This window comes from Chelonoidis abingdonii, chromosome 3 (genome assembly GCF_003597395.2).
Source record: "Chelonoidis abingdonii isolate Lonesome George chromosome 3, CheloAbing_2.0, whole genome shotgun sequence".
In the NCBI taxonomy this organism is placed as follows: Eukaryota; Metazoa; Chordata; order Testudines; family Testudinidae; genus Chelonoidis; species Chelonoidis abingdonii.
In genome coordinates, this window is record NC_133771.1 from 1365156 (window position 1) to 1372551 (window position 7396).

Genomic DNA, 7396 nt, shown 5'->3' on the forward strand with positions numbered 1-7396 from the left:
GCAATTTCAGTGTGCCAACAATGTCATTATTTGTATTTATTTATTAGCCCTTCCAGTTCTTCCTGCTTATTACCCTACTCTCCATTTGGATCTAGGCATCTAAGAGACTGATTTGATCTTGCTCCAGTTTGCCCGGACCCTCCTTTCTCTCTGCCATTATAGCCATTGCTCCCTCTTGTTTCTGACCCATCTCCAGGTCTTCAAGTTCCGCCCTACTTACCTGTGGCTTTGCTCACCTGTCCCGTTCGAACCTAGTTGTGAAAGCCCTCCTCATAGGTGGACGATGTGGTTCTGGCGGGACCCGCTGAGTAGTGCAAATCAGGACCAATTGCTCAACAGGGCAGTCACAGCCAAGGCTGGGGTTTTCCACCTCTCAAGGCAACACCAAACCAGCAACAAAATGACTTTCGGTTTCACCCCACGCTAACCCAAAGTCACAAGCATTTCTAACCACTCCAGTCTCCCAGTATCAACCACCAGTTGCCACCCGTCCTGAGGATGAATGGTTATGAAAACCAACACCCAGTAAAAGAAAAAGGTTCTCTCGATCCCAAAAGGACCAAGCCCAGACCCAGGTAATAACGCTATCAGCTCTACCCCACAATCACGCTGTTCAATTCTTTCGAAATCTAAGTCTAAAGTTTTTCATAAAAAAGATAGAGATGAAGACTAAATTGTTAAATGGAATCAATCCATTACAGTAATGCAAGTTCTTAGTTTCAGGCTTTGTAGCAGTGATGGTAAACTGCAGTTTAAATCAAGTCCTGGAACATTCCTGCTGGGATGGGTCATCAGTCCCTTGTGTGAGCTTCAGCTTGTAGCAAAGTCCTCCAGAGGTAGGAGCAGGATTGAAGACAAAATGGAGATGAGGCCTCCGCCTTATATAGGCTTTCCAGGTGTAGGACACTTCTGTTCTTACTGTGGAAAGTTACAGCAAAATGGAGTCTGCAGTCACATGGCCAGTTTCTGCACATCCTGCTGAGTCACAAGGCCTATCCACCTCCTCTCAATGGGTCAGTTGTGTAGCTAATGGTCCTTAATGGGCCATCAAGCAGGCTAAGCAGAGCTGACACCAACTTGTCTGGGATCTTTCCCAGTAACCCAGCACAAGTTTGAAATACAGACAGCATACAACCATATTCATAACTTCCAACTACAAAAATGATACAGACACACAGACAGCATAATCATAACCAGTAACCCATAACCTGGTCTTAGACACCTTATATGACCCCCTTTACATAGGATTTGGTGCACTACAGGACGTTGGTTGCACCATGTTCTATATGGTCCAGTTATATCAATAACGTCACACTAGGTTAGCCAGTCTATGTGCAAATAGAGTCTTTCCCCCTCCTCGAAAGGTGACGCCATCTCTGCCTGCAGTCCTTCCTCAAATAGCATCCCATGGTCGAGGAAGCCAAGCCTCCTGGTGACACCATTTCGCAGCCAGGCATTCACCTCCATGATGCATCTGTCCTGCCAGGCCCTACCTTTGACAGGAGAATTGAAGAGAATACCACCTGCGCTCCAACCTCTTCACCGTACTCCCAGAGCCCTGTAGTCACTCTTGATCGCTCCAGTGTCACACCTTGCAGTATCATTGTTGCCACATGGATGAGAGTAGCATGGGGTAGTAGTCAGAAGGCTGGATAATCCTCGACAATGCCTCTGTATCATTTCGGATACAGGCCCCCGGCAGGCAGCATACCTCCGAGATGAAATGTCAGGGCGACAGCTGGGCGCCTGCATCCCCCTCAGCAGAGAGTCTCGACCACCACTACCCTACGTCCTATTTTCAGTGGTGCAGCAGACCTCCAGCCTAGGGGTACGGGCTTCTCCTCCTTTACTGTAGGGGTGATTCCTTCTCTCCTGTATCAAAAAGAGCATAATGATTACCTATACCGGTGGGAGGGTCCGCAGCAGGGTGGAGCACTGCCGCTGCAGAAGTAACCAGCTGCCGTGTCCACCCTGGCCCTCTCCTCCTCCACCAGTGGTGCGTCAGCAGTCCTGTGAATGGACAGCGTGCCTCAGCTGTCTCCACATGGACACTGTCCAGGAATTGCTCGTGGATATAGATGCTCCTAACCTAGCCCTCCTCCTGTAGCTCTCCCTCAGTTTAAACTCCCCAGTGATCTGGCCACATTGGTCATATGCCCCTGCAACGCTGTGTCCCCTGCAGCCTCCGTCACAACAGCGCCCAAGGACTGCCCTGTCTCTGGTAAGAGGTACTTACCAGTATTACTGTCCTTGCTAGTGTTACTGCCAACACTGGAGCATTTCATTTCAAAGGGAACTACACAAAAACGAGATGGGTGTAGTTAAATGAAATTAAAGGTACAGTGACTAGAGTGAAATCCCTGCAAGCTGCATGGGCACTTTCTAAAGACACCAGATAGAGGCCCAACTTAAATCTATACCCCAAACTAAACCTAGTAGGAGAACAACAAAAAAGTGCCATGTGGCTAAACAAGAAAGTCAAAGAAGCTGGAGAGGCAAAGAGGAAATCTTTAAACAGGGGTTAAACCTAGTGGGGAAAATAGAAAGAGCATGAACTCGGCAAGTGAAGTGTAAAAATATGATTAGGAAGGCCAAGAAAATGTGAAGAACAGCTCGCCAAAGACTCAAAACTAACAGCAAAATGCTTTTAAGTTCAAAAGAAGCAGGAAGCTGCTAACAACCAGTGGGGCCCCTGGACGATTGAGATGCTAAAAGAGCACTCAAGGATGATAAGACCATGAATAAATTCTTTGCATTGGTCTTCATGCTGAGGTGTGGAGGGAGATTCTCAAACCCCAACCATTCTTCTTAGATGACGGTTTACAAAAGGTAGATTGCCAAACCAACCTATCTCTACTTTGAGAAGGTACAGATTTTTAGACAAAGGAAATGCAGTGATCTAATTTACCTCGATTTCAGTAGGCATTTGAACGTTCCACATGGGAATTATTAGTAAATTGGAAAAGATGGGATCAATTGAAAATTGAAAGGTGGATAAGGAACTGGTTAAAGGGAGACTACAAAGGTCGTACTGAAAGGTGAACTTCAGGCTGGAAGGAGGTTACTAGTGAGTTCCTCCGGATCAGTTTTGGGACCAATTTATTTAACTTTTTATACTGACCTTTGCACAAAAAGGGAATGTGCTATAATAGTTTGCGGATGACACAAAGCTGGGAGTATGCTAACACAGAAAAGACGGATTCATACAGGAAGATCTGGATGACCTTGTAAACTGGAGTAAAGTAATAGATTAAATTTAATAGTGAAAAGTGAAGGTCATGACTTAGGGATTAATAAAATTAGGGGACCATCATTGGAAGAACAGAGGAGGAGAAGGACCTGAGTATTGGTTGATCAGGATGTCTATGAGCCGCCAATTGTTATTGCCGTGAAAAAACTAATCAGTTTGGATGCATCAGATGAGGATTTTCTGGTAGAGATGGTATGATGGGATAGCCTAGTTTGGCAATTAATGATCTCTTTGACTGCTAGGGTAAATATGCCAATAGCCTGTGATTGAGATGTTAGATGGGGGTGGATCTGAGTTACTACAGAGAATTCTTCCTGGGGCTGCGCTGGTGAGTCTTGCCACTGCTAGGGTTTAGCTAATCACATATTTGGGTCAGGAAGGAATTTTCCTCCAGGGCAGATTGGCAGAGGGTCACTTGCTGGAGGATTCTCTGCAGCTTGAGGTCTTCAAACCACAATCTGAGGACTTCAATACTCAGACATAGGTTAGGTTTGTTAAGAATGGTGGGGTGAATTGTGTGGCCTGCATGTGCAGGAGGTCAGACTAGATGATCATAATGGTCCCTTCTGACTTAGAGTCTATGAGTCTAACTGTCCCAGACTGAGGTGTCATTAGGGAGGTTTTGGAACAAATTGATAAATTAAACAGTAGTAAATCATCAGGACCAGATGATATCACCCAAGAGTTTTGAAGGAACCCAAATGTGAAATTGCAGGACTACTAACTGTGCTCCAGGGGTGATCCCAGCAATTACAGGCCAGTGAGCCTAACTTCAGTACCGGGCAAACTGGTTGAAACTATAGTAAAGCACAGAATTGTCAGACACAGAGATGAACACCATTTGTTGGGACAGAGTTAACGCAGCCAGGGCCAGATTTCCAATTAGGCACATGCCTAGGGCCACTGGCGTTCTAGGGGCGCTTCACCTCTATAAAACTGTGCAACACAAAGGTCAGCTGTGGGGGGTGCTGAAAATGCTGTGCCAGAGGATGCGAAAAGTGTAAATCTGGCCCTGAACACGGCTTTTGTAAAGGGAAATCATGTCTCACCAGTCTACTAGAATTCTTGGAGGGGGTCAACAAACATGGACAAGGGGGATCCAGTGGATATAATGTACTTAGATATTCAGAAAGGTTTTGACAAGGTCCCTCACCAAAGGCTCTTAGGCAGTAAGCTGTCATGGGATAAGAGGCAAGGTCCTCTCATGGGTCAGTAACTGGTTAAAAGACAGGAATAAAGAGAGGTGAATAGTGGGATCCCGCACTACTCTGAACTGGGACCAGTGCTGTTCAACACTGTGACAGGTTCCCCCTGGGGTGTCACCTGGAACTGGGATACCACTGAGTCCTCTGACCCACCAGCCTGGGCTCCCACTCACAAGCTGCAAAGCCCTCCAAGCTTGCACTTTCACCAGCATTCACACAGGTAGGGACACTCCCAGGTGCAGTCACATGCAGGCTCTCTGACCACCAGCCTCCTAGCTTAGACTCCAGAGCAGTACGTCCTGCCCTGGGCAAATCTGGCCAATATATGGGTTTAACACCTGGTCCACCTCTCCCTCAGTGTGACAAGGACCATGCACACTTGTGGTAACCAAGCTGAGATTTTCCCCAGGCACCTTAGTTCAATGCACATTGGTTTGGATTAAAACATAAAATAAGTTTATTAACTACAAACAGATAGATGTTAAGTGATTATAAGTGATAGCAAACAGATCAAAACAGACCCCTGTTTAAGGCACAAGCTGCCTTTGTTTTGCAGTTTGGGTTTGCCAGGTTTTCATACACAGCCTAGAATCCCTTTAGCCTGGCACCGTCACTTCCCCAGTTCAGTCTTTGTTCCTCTGGTGTTTCCAGGTGTGGTGTAGGGAGAGTGAGGTACCATCATGATGTCATTTCCCCCTTTTATATCTTTTTCCCACTTGCTGGAAATAGGGTGACCAGACAGCAAGTGTGACAAATCGGGATGGGGTCGGGGGGGTAATAGGAGCTTATATAAGAAAAAGACCTCAAAATCGGGATTGTCCCTATAAAATCAGGACATCTGGTCACCCTTGCTGGAAAGCTCTTTTGCTGTGACCTGGGTCAGACAGTTCCCATTGTGTGGAGCTGTCTCTGAGAGGTTTCTATTGCACACGGTTCCTGGGGTGATCCTGGTGCTCGTGTGAATTTCCTCAGTGAGCTATTAACATTGTTTGGCCTTGTTACCGTTGTACCTGAAAGGCTGCTTGGGGGTGTTTTCAACCTCATGGCATGTTTCAGTGACACCTACATAGCCAAACTTCATAACTTCACCTACGACGCTAGCCCATACAATCCAGTGAGATATTACTGGCTAGCAGATCAAGACTTTTAGAATGACACCTCATGGGGCAGACTTTGTGTAAAACGTATCCTCATTATATGACAGTGGTGAATATGTGGGTGCCAGGATGTCACAAACATATTCATAAACGATTTGGAAAAAGGGGTAAACAGTGAGGTGGCAAAATTTGCAGAAGATACGAAACTACTCCAGATAGTTAAGCCCAAAGCAGACTGCGAAGAGCTACAAAGGGATCTCACAAAACTGGAGGACTGGGCAACAAAATGGCAGATGAAATTCAGTGTTGATAAATGCAAAGTGATGCACATTGTAAACCATAATCCCACCCAGACAGATACAATGTTGGGGTCTAAAGTAGCTGTTTTCACTCAAGAAAGATCTTGGTGTCATTGTGGATAGTTCTTTGGAATCATCCACTCAATGTGCAGCGGCAGCCAAAAAAAGCGAACAGAATGTTGGGAGCCATTAGAAAAGGGATAGATAATAAGACAGAAAATATCATATTGCCTCTGTATAAATCCATGGGACGCCCACAGCTTGAATGCTGGGTGCAGATGTGGCCACCCCATCTAAAAAAAGATCTATTGGAATTGGAAAAGGTTCAGAAAAGGGCAACAAAAATGTTTGGGGGTCTGGAACGGCTTCCGTATGAGGAGAGATTAATGAGACTGGGACTTTTCAGCTTGGAAAAGAGACGACTAAGGGGGGATATGACAGAGGGTTATAAAATCATGCCTGATGTGGAGACAGTAAATAAGGAAGTGTTATTTATGCCTCCTCATACTTCAAGAACCAGGGGTCACCAAATTAATTACCAGGCAGCAGGTTTAAAACAAACAAAAGGAAATATTTCTTCACACACCACACAGTCAACCTGTGGAATTCTTTGCCAGAGGACGTTATGAAGGCCAAAATTATAACAGGGTTCAAAAGAGAACTAGAGAAGCTCCTGGAGGACAGGTCCATCAATGGCTATTAGCCAGGCTGGGCAGGGATGGTGTCCCAGCCTCTGTTTGCCAGGAGCTGGGAATGGCTGACGGGTATGGATGACTTGATGATTCCCTGTTCTGTTCATTTCCTCTGGGGCATCTGGCACTGGCCACTGCGGGACGACAGGACACTGGGCTAGATCAGTTGTCACTAACCTGTCGATCACGATCGACTGGTTGATCCTGGAGCTTCTGCCAGTCCATTGTGATCTCCGGGATGCTAAAAGCCCAGTGGCACAGCAGGGCTCAGGCAGGCTGTCTGCCTGCCCTGGCCCCATGGCACTCCCGGAGGTGGCTGGCTGCTGGCAAGTCTCTGCGGCCCTGGTGGCAGTGGAGAGCTGGCTCCATGTGCTGTCCCCTACCCCAGAGGCCACAGAGACGTGCCAGCAGCCAGCCACTTCCGGGAGCGGCATGGGGCCAGGGTAGGCAGGCAGCCTGCCTGAGCCCTGCTGCGGCTGGGCGCGAGCCGCCTGGGATAAGCGCCTCCTGGCTGGAGCCTGCACCTCACACCCACTCCTTCACTCCAACCCCACATCCCAGTCCAGACCCCCCTCCTGCACCAAACTCCCTCCCAGAACCCACACCCTCACCCCCTCCTGCACCCTAACACTCTGCCCCAGCCCAGAGCCCCCTCCTGCAGCCAAACTCCCTCCCAGAATGCGCATCCTGCATCCCCTCTCACATCCCAACCCCCTGCCCTAGCTCTGAGCCCCGTCCTGCACCCAAACTCCCTCCCAGAACCTGCATCCTCACCCCCTCCCGCACCCCAACACTCTGCCCCAGCCCAGAGCCCCCTCCGGCACCAAACTCCCTCTGAGAACCCACATCCCTC

General features: G+C 47.9%; 1 protein-coding gene across 1 annotated transcript in view; it reads left to right on the forward strand.

Moving 5' to 3' along the window:
• The window catches only part of LOC116817681 (cGMP-dependent protein kinase 2-like), an 80459-nt gene that overhangs the window by 13220 nt on the left and 59843 nt on the right, over window positions 1-7396 (forward strand).